General features: G+C 45.2%; 1 protein-coding gene across 3 annotated transcripts in view; it reads left to right on the top strand.

Moving 5' to 3' along the window:
- The first annotated feature begins 1,868 nt into the window (after nucleotides 1–1,868).
- The window catches only part of nckap5l (NCK-associated protein 5-like), a 32,278-nt gene continuing 19,110 nt past the window's right edge, over nucleotides 1,869–15,036 (top strand). The window contains exon 1 of one of the 3 annotated variants that reach the window (XM_072656401.1): nucleotides 1,869–2,267. The gene's annotated coding sequence lies outside the window, so the exon portion shown is untranslated. Of the gene's footprint in view, nucleotides 2,268–13,888; nucleotides 13,959–15,036 lie in introns of those variants that run through there. The other 2 variants (XM_072656403.1, XM_072656402.1) reach the window with 2 other exon arrangements.

Here is a 15,036-nt window from a genome sequence, read left to right as displayed (position 1 = left end):
GCTTGCAAAGCAGGGCATCTCTGATCTAGGATCAACTTCCACTCTTAATTGAGATGACCTAGATCAGCACACCTACTCTGAGAAGCTTTATGAATGTGAGCCTAGGGGGGTTAAACCCTTTTAAAAGACTTGCTTGCTTATATGAAGTATTAAACAGGTGTTTTCTAATCAAAGCCATGTGTTTCCTAAGCTCTTTAAGACAAGGTTCATTTTTGAGACCTATTGTTCAGAGTCAAATGAACAATTTTTGAGACCTATTGTTCAGGGTCAAATGAACAATTTTTGAGACCTATTGTTCAGGGTCAAATGAAAAATTTCAAGAGGGATGAGGGTGCTTTTTTTATTTTATTATTTTTTATTGCTAAAAGCAGTATTTTTTTTTAAATAACTGGCTTCTGCATTGATTGCCAATAAAGTATAGCTATAGACAAAAAATCTGAACTAATAACACCATAAATGCCCTTGATTTTAGCTAATAACACAAACTGTTGTATCATTTGTCTTTTATTGAGCACGTTGAATAAATATCCACAGTGCAGGGTAGAAAAGGTAAGCAAATTCTTTGTAGTGACCTGGATGTTTGCACTGATAACTGACAAAATGATACTATAGATAAACATAATCTAACTAAACTAATGGCACACAGTAAACAATTACAGTGCAGGCTAGAAAAAGTAAGTGAATCCTTTGAAATTACCTGGATTTCTGCATTGATTCATAATAAATTGATCCTATAGACAAGTAATCTAACTAAACGAATAACACTAAACATTCACAGTGCAGGCTAGAAAAAGTAAGTGAACCTAAATGAATGAGTCAATGTCTTCTCCAAGAGCTATGCTGTATGTCCAAATGTTTGTGGACGCCCATTCTAATAAAGACTTTCAACTACTCTAGCGTAAGCTAGAGGGCAATGAGGGACCTCATTAGTGCTCTTGCCTCTGAATGCAATTAAATAGCAGGATAAAATCTTTTTTAATGCCCTCGATTTCACAAGAAATTATGAATAGGTGTCCTATTACTTTAGTCCATAAAGTGTAATTGGCTAAATGTATGGCTTTCACAGGATGTTCATTCGTTAAAGGCACACAAAGCCTTGTCTGAGGGCCCAATCGTGGCCTGTATTATCACCCATCCCGGGCAAAACTTCTGCTCCAGAAAGACTGGCTAGTGCAAACCATGCCTTGTTGCAAAAACCTGGAGATGACTTCAGGAGCAGCCTTGATTTTATAGTTGAAGAATTGCTCTCCTCACATATCCCAGCTTGAAAAGCATGGGCCAGGAGAATAAGGACCCTGCCTGAGGGCCCAATAGCAACCTACTAGTTTCTAGCATAATTGTTTGTTTTTAATCTAAACATTTAATTTAATATCTTCAGTTTGAACTTGCAAATTAATGGTATGTTTTCCTTAACCCCCCCCCCCATTCTTGCATTCAGAAAAATATGACTGAGGTGGGTGGGGGAATATCTGGGCCAGGTTGGGACATGCCATTTACTTTAGCACAGCTGGCTGAGAAGAGCCTCCAGCAGAACAGTTAATACTCCAGCGCTGCAGAACTACAGTGAGCTCCAGCTGAATTATGGGCATCTGGGACGAGATTTAAGATTTAGGACTGGGGGGGGTTGGGGGTTGGGGGGGGTGTAGGCTATAAGAAAACCGCTAGCCTACGTGGACCACATAAAGACGGGCCCCTGTGCTGAAAACGGGGCGGGCAGCACCATTTCCAGCAATGACATCACTTTTCCTGCCTGCTGCTCAAACCTAAACACGGGAGAGAGAGACGGAGAGAGAGAGACGGAGAGAGAGACGGAGAGAGGGAGAGAGCGAGAGAGACGGAGAGAGAGAGGGAGAGAGAGAGACGGAGAGAGAGACGGAGAGAGAGAGAGAGAGAGAGAGAGACGGAGAGAGAGAGGGAGAGAGAGAGACGGAGAGAGAGAGGGAGAGCGAGAGAGAGAGAGAGAGACGGAGAGAGAGAGAGAGAGAGAGAGACGGAGAGAGAGAGCGAGAGAGAGAGAGAGGGAGAGCGAGAGAGAGAGAGAGACGGAGAGAGAGAGAGAGGGAGAGAGCGAGCGCGAGAGAGAGAGAGAGAGAGAGAGAGAGCGAGCGCGCGCGCGAGAGAGAGAGCCATCCGCGAGCAGCTGCTGCGAAGGGGAGCCCGTCAACATGTACCGGCTGGACGCGTTGGGGAAAAGTGCAGCGAAAGGCGTTTCCTAGCGTGTCTGCTCGCCTTTTGCGTCGTCCCCTCCACCGTCCGAACCGCCCGAGGTAAGCGAGCCTTTCCCTCACTTTCCTGGCTCGGCTGTTTTCCGTCGCTCCGATGTTGTTGGCTGCGAGGAGCCGTGCTGAGTGAGCGAAAACGCCTCAGCTGGATCGTGAAACTGGCTTTAAACGGCAAAAGACACGGATAAGGCAGGAGTTTAAAAGCAAACAAAGGGGGGAAAATGGGGGGAACCAAGCTGGGACGACACCGGCTGGAAGGGAGGGAAGAAGGGAGGGAGGGAGGATGCTCGTCGTGATATCCGGACAGGATGCGTTGTGCCTCGGCCCTTTAAACGGCTAGTTTCGCCGGCTCGCCGAGGCCATTTTTGAGGGCACACTAGCTCCACACACCGCTGCTAACAGTGGTAACACTTATCACTCACATTTTTTTTTAACACTTCCAGCCGTTTAAGCCTATTTTTGCTAGCTACCTCAGTAGTTAGTTAGCTAGCTAAAGAGTTAAAGGTGCACCCCCCCCCCCCACTTTTCCTTCCTTCCCTAAAGCCTATGGAGGGGAGCTGAAGCACTTTTCTGTTTTCACAGAGCCCAGCTCTCCTTGCTTGCTCCTGTAATGAGAGCCATGCTCTGTAACAGCAACAAAAAAAGAAGAGCTAGCTAGCTAATTCTGGCAGTCTTCATGCTTCATGTTGCATTAGACCTTAAAACAGCAACTAATTCAAGTGTAATTGAGGGTAAAAGCATGCCACCCCCCTGCCCCCCTCACCACCACCACCACCATCTACCATCTACCATCTACCAGCCCCTCCCCTTTAATATTTTACAGATGTTTTTCACATTTGCAAACCCCATGTCCAGAAAAGCCATATTAAGAGCAGCTTACAACCTAACATCTACCATTCTCCTTCCCAGCCCTGGAGTTTAATGATATTTGCTCCCGCTGAGAGAGAGAGAGAGAGTGAGAGAGAGAGAGTGGTCTCTGGAGTGTGTGGACCCGAACAGGACGCAGCAGAGGGCAGTACAGCGAGGAGATGCTCAGCTGAAGGAAATAGCTGAAAGCAACACAAAGCAAGATAAACTCCCAAATTGCTCCGTAAACCAGAATGACCACAAAGCACATCATAATGGGAGCGGGAGGGCAGACAGATGGGCAAGCAAGCAAGCAAGCAAGCGATCGAGCGAGCGAGCGAGCAAGCAAGCGAGCGAGCGGCCTCCTCACTGCCAGGTCAGAGATAGTCATGGTTGGAAGGTCGCTGTTCGAGCTACTCCCATGATCACGACCTTATCTCCTCTTTCTCTAGACTTTGATCATTTTTTTTCCTGCATGCCTAAGGGACATACGTTGTCCCTAATGGAAGGCAGATGACATGAGCAGATCTCTTCGTTTTAGGAATTCGGAAAAGGTCATGCCCCCCCCCCCTCTTTCTGCTGCCCCCTCTCCCGCTTCTTGCCCTCCCACCTTTCAGGGTGTGTAAAAAGCATTAACTTGTTTTACTTGTTTCAGGCAAGTTTGGCTTCCTTTCAAAGGGGAAATCTGTGATGTCATTTTCTGAATGTCTGCATAATTTACTGGTTGAGGTGTAAACAAAGCTGTTAACTGTGATTTGGGTGTGAAATTGTTCAGGGTGGAGAAACTTACAGACTTACAGATATAGCGTAGTCTTATTTATTTACTATTCAGAACCGCCGGCGAACCTTTTAGACATGTTTAGGCTGATCACTGTAAATCATATACACTGTAAACTCAAATACAGTACTGCAGTCGTTCAGTAAGTGGCAGGACTTCCAATGACTTCCACCCAAAGGAGCGGTGAGCAAGTTCACAGTGACGGTAATAAGTCTAATAAGAAGCTAGCCTAGTTAGTAATTATATGGTAATTATTATGATTATATTACACGCTAAGCAACTCTCTGGGTTTTTTGGCTAATAACATTAGTGGAACCCCCTGATGGTGCTATATAGAACCATGTACAACCAGGGTTGTCCTAGTATGTGATGAGCCATTTATTTATTGGAATGGTTCTTTGAGGTTTGAGTCTATATAGAATCACTGCCTTACTAAAGAACCCTGAAGGAAGCCCTTCGTACGGGTTTACTTACAATCAGGGAAACCTTCCTGACTTAATTAGAATATTGAGATATTATAGTCTAATCTCAGAACCTACATGAGTCGTCTGAGTTTTCTATGTAATGCAGAAGTTGGTAAATCTGGTCACACTGGGCTCGTCCGCAAATTGTCACGTGCAAAATCCCAGGCATTTAAATGAGATTCACAGCGTCAGGCTACGGATCTCGCGTACTTGACTTCTGGTCAGATAGGTTTAGTCTGCAAGCTTTCTCGTTGAGTGAACTTTGACATGCAAATTCGTATCCCAGACCAAAAGCACTGCTTCTCTGGCCTGTGTGACCTGTGACGTGGTCTGTACCTTCTCTGCCCTGTTTGAGCCAACCTGGAGGAAGCGCTGACTGTTCTCATGCGGATTACAAAATGCAAAATGCAATGTAATTATCTTCTCCTCCGGGGTTTGTTAGTAATGTTGATGGCACGTTAGCTGGTTTGTGAAACTGCTGAACCAAAAATGGAGGGGCGTTTACCTCTGGCCCTGCTTGCAGTCGTTCAGTATGGCTGCGGCTGTAAGTGCTCTTAATGTGTTCCTCCATGTTTTAAGCCCAAACCTTATCTTAGAAGTACCATGAAACTTGTCTTTACAGGCATCAGGCAATGTATTCGTAACAATTACATGTAATTGCTTTCTGCAATGCAAACTTTTAGAGGCATTAAACTCTTCAGACATCTGATTCCTATCGCCACCACTGTGAACAATTTACGGCTAAGTTCACACCAACCCGCTCTAAATGACTTTGTTTACATGTAACCCTTTTAATTATGTAGAATTCGTGAAAACTTAATGGAATTTCCCTTTAAGTCAAATTCTAAACATGCCAATGTGTGAGTGCATCCGTACTGGATCACACACAAAAACACACACACACGCACTCGCACACTTCTGTGTAGTGCCTCAGGCGCTGGGTGCGAGGCAGATTTTCTTGTTGGACCTCTTCTTATTCGTGCAATTACTGTCCCATTTCTCTCTGAAAATGCTTAGGCCCCAGAAATGAGGCTGTTTTGCCAAACAGCTGTCAGTCTGAAGCCTCTGAAAACATCTCCGCCACGAAGGCTATTATTTTAACATCGCATTATCGGCACTGTTAACCTAATTAAGCAGGCAGCGTCTTTTCTTCGGGTGCAGGTTGTCATGTTAGTTAATTTATGACCCTGGAACCGTCTTCGTTTTGAACGGGTGATTTACTGCCGCTCCAGATTCTTCACTCAATTAAAAAGAAATACACAAAAAAGAAGGCTTTTAATGAAAGTTTGGCTGTTTTGAGGTGGTGAACAGTAATGCATGTCCTTTTCCCGCAGCGCCGCCTCTCATTTAATGCAGAAGTGCAATAAAACGTGATCCCTGTGCCGCTCCGGATGATACTATCCAGCATATTAGGTTGTTGCACTACACTACACCTCCCACATGACACAGAGAGTGTCTGTTATGTAGCGAAGTGAACAGTGTCTGTTTTTCCTTCTCCAGCCTCATGATGTTATTTCATGGACCGAAGCCCAGAACGGTCTGGGGAGATCGTGTCTGGCCACCTGATCATGCCACTGGGCCAAGAGGCTGATCAGCTGCTATCACAGAAAGGGAAGCCACACGAGTGCATTTAAACCCCCCCTCTTTCCAAATGTCTGATAAAGCCATGACATCATGAAGAAAGCAGTGGGAAATCTTTGCATACTGCTAAAGGTGCTCCTGGTGGGATTTATCATCTACAGCAATGTTTCTCAAGTCTTTGAAGCCCTTATTTTTGCTCTGCTGATATCAGTGACTAATTATTTACAGCATGTTGTGGCTGCCAACACCAATAAGAACAGGTGTACAGTGTAATCTTCATATAGTGCAGTAAAATCAGGGGGCGGATCTGAAATGTTTTAATTGACGCTTCCTCGATTCCTCCTCCAGCTCATGACCCAGAAATCTGTCAAAGTGCACCACGTTTTAGGGCGCATCAATTCTTTACATAGCCTCTGAGGACTCAAGAAGACAGGATGATTCCATAGTTGCACAGAAAATGCATTGATTAGGACTAGTCATAGGCAGGGCCACGGTGCAGTGATTTGGACCAATTGCAGTCAAGGGAACAGGTGACGCGGTGGTTAGGACTCGTCGCGGTCTGGGAAACGTCCCGGAATAAGTGGTGCCACGATTAGGACTAATTGCAGGCAGGGGGAGGGTTTCAGAACCGATGAGGCAGTGGTTAGGACCAATCACAGCCAAGGGAACATGTAGCCCTGTGGTGTTATCCACCATCCTGTCCATTTTCCTGAATCTCAGAAGTCTGCTTACTTCTGTACAGGGCAAATGAGGCAAGTTATCAGATGAACTGGTTCATTTATTCTGCAGTACCAGCTGCTGATGTTGTGCATGGCTACTTAAGGTCACTGAATACCTGGTACAGTAGTAGTAGAAACCAGGCTGTAAGGTCTGGAGGAAAGTGGAAACATCCCACTTGTTATGCGATACCTGTCCCCTAGATATTTTAGGGGACGGAGGGTGAGAATGTAGGTTAGAGGGGGTGACCGCACTCTTGAGTTTATCTGGTGGCCGAAACAGTGGCGTTTTGTGGCCAGTGTATGCAGTTTTGTCCTCCTGCTGCATTCAGGCGTCCAAACACGGCTCTCTGGACAATTAGGACTGAAGCATGAAATCGGACCTTTGGCTGGGCTCCTCTGGCTGAGGAGGGGGAGCGCTTCTCCATGTGCTCGGCCCGATTAGAGCTCAGCAACTGCTCTTGTTAGCGTGAGAAAATGGAAATGGTCATTACCACGGGCCTAAATCTCTGACCTTGCAACGATTTGATTAGCTTTAATTACTATTCTTTAGGAAGTGAGTCAGTACTTTATTCAGTCAGAGATTTAACCATGCTTGATTTGATGAGATCATTGGTTTGGTCGATTCAGAATCTCAATTCTATTACAATATAATACATTATAATCATAGTTTATGATTAGCTCACCACCTACACCACCTTTAAATGTATTTTTACACCCCAGGTTGTTGCGGCCGCACTTGCTGTCCACCCCGACTCCCACAGACACACACCATCTTTCTTTCTCTCTATCTGTCTGCATGCCCAGTACCTCGATGAGGTGGCTGCCCACTTCGTTATCAGCTTTCCCCCCTTCTGGCGCACATCCATCCCGCTCCCTAGCTTGCGGTTACCATGGTTATGCACCGGTGGGGCACATTAGCATGTAGAGAATTCATCAATTGCTCGGGAAAGCCGGAGATGTATGACGGGAGCGCAGCAGGGGAGCGAGGTGCCGACTCGGCGAGTCTGCGCCGCTGTTTCCACACACTGCAGATATTTGGAGGAAAGCAATTACGCTCGCCGCCGCCTTCCCCCTGCGGTCTTTGTTTCAATTCGGGGCTCCCCAGCCTTTGTAGGAACTGTGGGAGCTCACAGGGGTAAAATGTGACTTTTATTCACACATCTTTTTAAAGTGTTTTTTTTTTTTTTAGATCAGGGTCAATTTCTGACCAGTCGACCATTTGCCAAAATAAGTAAAAAAGAACCGTCAACAGAGGCTCTGTAGTGGTAGGGTGTTGTGTTAGCACTACCTTATCGCTGAGCACTTAAAAAGAAACAGGCCGCCGCGTGGTTTACGCCAAGGTTTGTTTTGCTTCGGACCCACCCCACAGAAGAAGCTGAGGCCATGCAAACATTTGAACTGGTTTTTCACAGAGCTCCAGTCTTCGGGTGCAACAAACATTCAATTCATACTTGCGCTAAAGCGGAAATATGCATCGGAATGTGGCCTTAATCAATTCAAGCAAACCAGGTCAATGGCACATCCTGTTTGGGCAATGGAGGGATAAATGTCCGCGACTCGGTCAGACAGCAACAAGAGTTAAACAAACGGCACCAGAAATGGCCCAGCGTGGCACATCTGATACGACTCGTGTTTTTTTTTTGTTTTTTTTTTTTATTCCTGGCACAAAATGGCTACATTCATCGAGCACTCTGTACAGCACCAGCACCATTTGAAGAGTTGAGTTGTGGAAAAAAAAATTGGCTTATGTGCTTTCGCTTCTCTTTTTTTTCTGGAAATGAAAGCCTTGGTGGTTTGGGGTCCCTTGACCTCTCGTCCCGTTAATTACAGCCGAACCATTCCCTTAAGAGGCCTACCCGCCCTGATGTATGCCATGTTTACGTTAAATATGCAAACCGCCTCGCTGGAGGGCCGTTGCTTTTAAAGCGAGCTTTTCCATCCGTTCCGTCCGCATGAACATGTGGCCGTCCATTACCCTTGGGTAGCCTTTTTTGGCAGCGGAATTCACATACATCTTGGTACGGTGCAGGCAAAGCCAGGTGATTGATGAAGGTGTGGAAAAAAAGGGCCCCGTACGTGCGCTGCGCATTAATCTGGGTGGATATTTGGATTATCGTGCCGCGAGAGGACGACGGAACAAAAGCGGGAAGACCCAGCCGTAAGGTGCCGGAGGGCGTTCGCTCTGAGCCACTGCGCCTGGTGTCCAGATGTTTCGTGGCTGTGTCCCTGAAGCCTACTGAAGACCAGGCTTCACCGCACTTTACTGCGGCACCGGCCAGGGGACAGCAGCCCTCCCGGGTCACTGCCGCTCGCATACCAGCCCTTAAATAAAGCATATGCTTGACTGTTTTCTTTGCGCCGAGTTTCTCTTCTACTATTTGTCAGGGGTGGAAGTATCTTTTAGTTTCCCTGTTTCAGTTCCTGTGATGTTCTTCCATGATTCACCAGCTGAGGAACTTGCTCGGATTTCTTCCTTCCTTTTTTTCTGCTTTTTTGTTAACTGTATACAGTAGCCAGCGTGACATTTACCCAAGGTGGTAACCATGGTTACCAGGATTCGGCCTGGGCTCATCCGAAATGTCCTTGTTTAGCAGACGCAACATTTGCCCGCTCGGTTGTGACCTCGGAGACAGACTTGCTTTGTCAAGCAGTGGAAGAGGGTGGATGTGACCCGTGTTATATTTGGTTACAAGATTATTTACCGCTCACACAAACCCTCTCACTGATGTGCTTCCTTTTAAACAAGGTGTGGGTAGGATCATGTGATCTCCAGTGAGGGCCCTCTTCGTTCATTCATCATTTTGCTGTTTTGAATGTCCCTTCAGATACAGTCTAGGTCACGCAGCAGTTTGCATTGCAGATCAGAGCTGTAGGTCACATGAAAGCAGCGAGCAGACGAGAGCAGGGGTCAGTTTAAGACCGTGTCACGGACGAGCCCCTCCCCCCAGTCCCCCTAGACTAGTGTCACATTTCTAAAAGGTGGATCAGCCCCTCCACCTCACATGGAGTTCAGCACATTACAGCCCATTAAGCTGTCTCGCTCTCAATGGGGGCTTTTTTTTGCCAGAGCTCTGATTTATTCCCTTAATCCGGACTCTCCACTACCCTGCAGCACAAACCAACTGCCAGCCCGGGATGCTCGCCACAGCTCTCCCTGCAGTGCGGACCGGCCGGCCGACGTGACTCTGCGAAAGCACAGAGATCGATCCCTGTTATCTGGATAATTGCAGTTTGATCAAATTGCTACATTTCTTGCGATTATGCAGCCGCTCAAGGCCTTCATCTCGTCCAACCCGAAGCCCAGCTTTAATCAGCAGAACCTCCTGCACTGTAATTTCTTGCTGTTTTTATTTTCTTTTACGGCGCTCCACTTATGTCAGACGTCCAGCTGGAGGCAAGGGTTTGGCAGAGTAGTTACGTGTGTTAAATGCAAATGTCGCTCGACACCTGGGGCTGTCTGACTTGTTCAAGTCAAAGAGCATCCGTTTGCCTGTGATTGCAGAGCAGCAAATTGGTAGCACTTGAAACAACAGTAAAGAGATCCACAATAGAACGATTTTAGTTTCTTTTAAACAACTCGAAATGATTTGCATGTTTGCCACCCACGTTCTCACTATGATTGACCTCATAGTTGATCATCGTGTAGGATGATCTTAACAAGGCAAGCTTAGCATGGCTCTTCTGTGAAAGGGTCCCTTTAAGGTTTCTAAGAAAAGAAAATGGAACATAACAGTCCAGTCAAAACAAGCTGGATCAGGTTCGTGAGACTCTTGTTTCAGTGTAGAGCGGAAGTACTCAAGAAACAGGGCCCTGTTTAATTGAATTCTGCTAATTCTGCTATTCCTTCACCTTATAAATGCTTTAATAAACCTGGCTACGCTAAATATCGCCAGAGACCGTGGTACATATGGAAAATACTGCAATATTGTATTTTGTTTACCGCCCAGACCTAATGTTTATGTGTATGTATTGCCACTGGCAGATCCGATCTTTTCACTGACCCACCTTTCCCATATCGGCGCGTCCCTAATGTAATGTTTTAACGCACTGCATTTGTAGATCACGTGGAGCATTCCTGCAAATTGGTAGCACTTGCAACAACAGTGAAGATCCCCGATAGGCCGATTTCATTCGGAAGGTTTGCATGTGTCCCACCCACGTTCTTGGATTGACCTCATAATTGGTCATTGCGTAGGATGATCTTAACAAGGCCGTAGCACCTTGGGGCACGGTTCATGGCCCTCACCGTGAGGTGAAAGCGGCGTTTGCAAATAGCACAATGGGCTTTTGTGACGGATTCTCTCTCCCTCTGACTGTTAGCTCCAGGACAACATGTGACCCCCCTCTACCCCCAACTTGCATTTGGGTCATGTCGTCCAATTTGGGTCTTTTTTTTTTTATGTGTAGCCGCTTGATGTATAGTCTAGGTGGAGTTTCATCCACAAGAGTGCACGTGTGAATGTGTGGCTGACAGGGGCGTGATCTGGGGTTCATGTGCAGTTTGGGATGAGGTTGCAGGACCTCTTCATTAGCCCTTTAACCACAAGGTCGACGTGGTATTTTAAGAATGTTTTCTGCGAAAGTCTTTCACAAGGATTCCATTGTTGCGCTGGAAAATAGCCAGTTATCCTGTTAGGGGATCCTTAGGGCAGACTTTGCAGGATTTTACTGGGCCGCCTTGGCACTTTTTAAAGATGTTAAGGGCGTAACGTAAGGATGTGCTTGGGATGTAGAGAATTGTGTGAGTAATTTGCTAAATTTGACGAGTATTTCAACTGATAGTGTTTATTGAACTCTGGAAAAGCTGAATGTTTAGGTGGCGCTGGACTACTGGATTAAAAAAACAACAACATATATATTAACAATATATTGCCTGTGCCGATACACAGAGACACTGACATTTATATTATTTTTTAGTGGGTGCTTTAGTTTCTTCTAAAAACAGTTTAAAATCTATATCAAATACATATTAAAATATTATGTCAATTACTAAATTAGTAAAAAAAAAATAACAGTCCAGTCAAAACAGGCTGTATCAGTTTTATGAGATTCCCTTTTAGTGTAGAGTTGGTCCATGAAATTTTATTATGCTAATTTACTCACTTTGTTAATGCTAAAAATCGGCTGATGGAAAATATAGCAGTATTGAATTTTTGTTTTTACCGCCCACCCCTGGTAGATATATACATGGAAAATGATGGATCCCTGGATTGGCCCACAATCCCCATATCAGTGCAACCCCCATGGTAGATCATAGTAAAACAAAGGTGTTTAATCAAAATTCAGGAAGGTCCCCCCAGTTAGGGAAAATGTCTTCAGGCCAAGGTCCAGAACATCTGAACATTATGATTCAGTGCCATATCCTGTATACTGAAGTAACCTAGTAGTTATATCAATTATATGTAGTCAACAAATGAATCAATAAATAAAATTACAACAAGTATACGCCGTGTCCATCAACTTACTTCTGTCTAACTTTCTTCTCCGACCACTGTTTGTCATAGCGCTCATCGTGACAGATCTGATTGGCTGAGTAGCGGCATGTGATATTTACAACGCATGTGATCGGTCTGTGAGTTTACTGGGCCACTAATCCTGTACCGTAAAGGCCAGAAAAGTTACATCGGTTAAAATACAAAAACACTCCATCAAAATTAAATAGTTCCCAGGCTCAGAGTCGCTCAGTGGTTTAATGCACTACCGCTATGGCCCGGGGGTCACAAGTTCGAATCCCGAGCCATACCGCTTTCCCATCAGCGGACAGAGTCAGAGAGAGCACAGTGGGTCACGCTTTTTGGGGGGGTAGATGTCTCTCTCTCCCTTCATCACTCTTAAGCAGTGTTGGCTGGCACAGGCGTCTGTTAGCTCGTGCGGCTGTGCTTAGGACCTTAGTGCTTAGCTAGTGCTACGGGTTAATTAGCAGTACCAAATTGGGACCCTGAAATTGGGTCCTCCTATTAGTGACCTGTGATGTAGAGCAGTTAAATACTTGTTGGTGGATGTGGGCAATATTTCATGCTCATGTGCTGATGTGTTAATTAGCCCAGGTGTGGATGAGCAATATCACTTTTTTTTCATTCCTTTAATTCAAGAGTGGATTGGATGTTTGTTGTATCAGCAATCCTGCTGATCCTTCTTAATCTGATTTATGGTCTGAAAGACTGCTATCAGATAATAAGCCACAGAGAAAACAGTTGTTGGCATCAGCCTATAATGATTTCTCAGTGCGTCTCATCATGCTACAGTTAGTTCTCCTGATTTTAATGCTGGGATGTTCTTCAGAATTGACCTCCTCGTTGTAAAAGACTCGGTTTGTGTGTGGTAAATCATTTTAATGCATTCATAAGTAATAATCCCAACATTTATGGTAAAATACTTCACAAAAGGGAGCAGTATTTTTAAATTAGGTTATGATTCACTACCAGGGTGTTTTTGTGTTCACGAATGTGTTTACAGAAAATACAGAGTCCCTAACCAACACGCTGGAACTGGAATTTGGAGTCAAGTCAGTCGGGGTCAAGCCTCAAATCATGTCACTTCAGGTCAGACATGTGCAAGCATTTCTCTCAGTCTCAATGATGATGATGATGATGATGATGACGATAAAGATTAAGGGAGTTATTGAGAAGATCTTACAAGACAAAAACAAACCGAAGCTCAGCTTTCTAGGCTTCCTTCGGTCCTAAACAGGTCACATTTCTGTTGTGCGCTCACTACATTGACTGTTTCACTGACTGAGGTCGCAATCCAATCAGCGTTAGTCTCCCACAGTCGGACAATCCTCTTAAGAGGAGGCTCCTGCTCCCTGACAGGGGCTGGGTTGCCTGGGTAACTCCACGACTCCCTACTCGCCTTTTCGGATATCCTTTTGCTGTCCTTCGTCTTTGTGTGGGGCCGCGGCGTTGTCCCCGTTTGAAATATAACCCCCTTTTCTCTTTTATGGCCCCTCCAGCAGTTGCAGGGTTAATGTTTGGCTGGAGCTGTTGGAGGAGGGAGATTCTGGGAGTGGAGAGGTGGGGGGCTGGCCCACAGCTGTTGTAGTAGGCTGGGTCTGTAGGGGCAGGATGCCTGCTTCACTCTCCCCGGAACAATGGGAGGACATGGAAGCCGCCTCGGATGGCCTGGAGAGACTAGCCTAAGGACAGACCCTTCTCTTCCACAGTGAGAGGGACGGACGCTCTTAGCATCCTAGGACGAGGTTCTGCGCCTGGCCGACAGACGTCTGCTCTGGCAGGGGGCGCATGGGACTCTTTGTGGCATTTTCAGATCCTGCTTCTGTGTTTGGTGCTCGTCTTGCTCTATCGGCTTGCTCGCCGGTCAGTAGGATGCTCTAACTGGACGCGTGAAGGTAAAGATTGAAGGTTGCTGTTGCTGCCTTGTTTCGGCACTTTTTAGCCGTTGCATTTGCATGTTTCAGAGGCTAGATCTGATTAGATTGGCTAGATGGTCAAAGAAAAAATATGTAGACATTCATTTTTTGTCTCACAAATGCAGTGATATCCAGTCTGCCTGAATGGTGTTGCTCATCAGCCTTTGGTTTGGGTGATGAGATGAGAGATTTCAGATCTCTCATCTCATTTTCAGAAATAAATTAAAAGTGCTGTGCTGAGCCCTTCTCTGAAAGGTTGCTGAATGCTTACTAAGCAATGTGAACCCTTTAACCAAAAGCACTGGAGTACCATCCAATTAGCATAACGTCGGGTAGTGGGATATTTCGGGAAGCCGAATATTCCTAGAAGTTTGCCTGTGAAACAAGGAAAAGGCCTTGAAGTGTTTGGGTTTTAAAAGGGGTGATTTGTTTTTGAATTTTCTTTGCTTGGATAAATGGTTTTCATATCCATCTTAACCTTCTAGACCCTATAAAAAGGTTCTTTATAAGTCTATAAGTCTTTTTGCTTAGACACTAGGTGTCTGTGAACATCTGCATCAGCATTTGTCAGGATCCCCCCTGTACTGCAGTCCTACGTACTAAAAACAAAGGAAGTCCTGCATTTCATTCTTATGCTCAACATTCTTAATCATGTTAGAAGGGAACATCCGTTGTTGAATACTACAGGAGAAATCAGGCTTTTTTTTTAAGGCAATTAGATCATTTATCAGTGCAGTTAATGTAAAGGTTAGTAATATGACGATAGATTATCGTATTATAATACATTTAGTGATTATGATGCACAGTATGCTTTTTCTGAACATTGTGGATATCGCCAATGCTGGAAGAACACTGACCAACAGCATTTTGTTACATTTCATTACAACGATTGTAATTAGCACTGTTTAATTAGATGGACTGCAGTGTATTAAAAAAAAAAAGTATTTGGACAGCATTTGAACAGCAGTCTGCCACTGCTGGTGCACTTTGTGTGTGAAAATATCCTGATAAATGCTGTGTGCAGTGAAAATGTCTTTAAATATCGTGATCTGTTTTT

The sequence above is a fragment of the Salminus brasiliensis genome, chromosome 14 (genome assembly GCF_030463535.1).
Source record: "Salminus brasiliensis chromosome 14, fSalBra1.hap2, whole genome shotgun sequence".
NCBI classification, from domain to species: domain Eukaryota; kingdom Metazoa; phylum Chordata; class Actinopteri; order Characiformes; family Bryconidae; genus Salminus; species Salminus brasiliensis.
The sequence above is the reverse complement of the archived record's forward strand: the minus strand, read 5'-3'. Positions and strand labels throughout refer to the sequence as shown.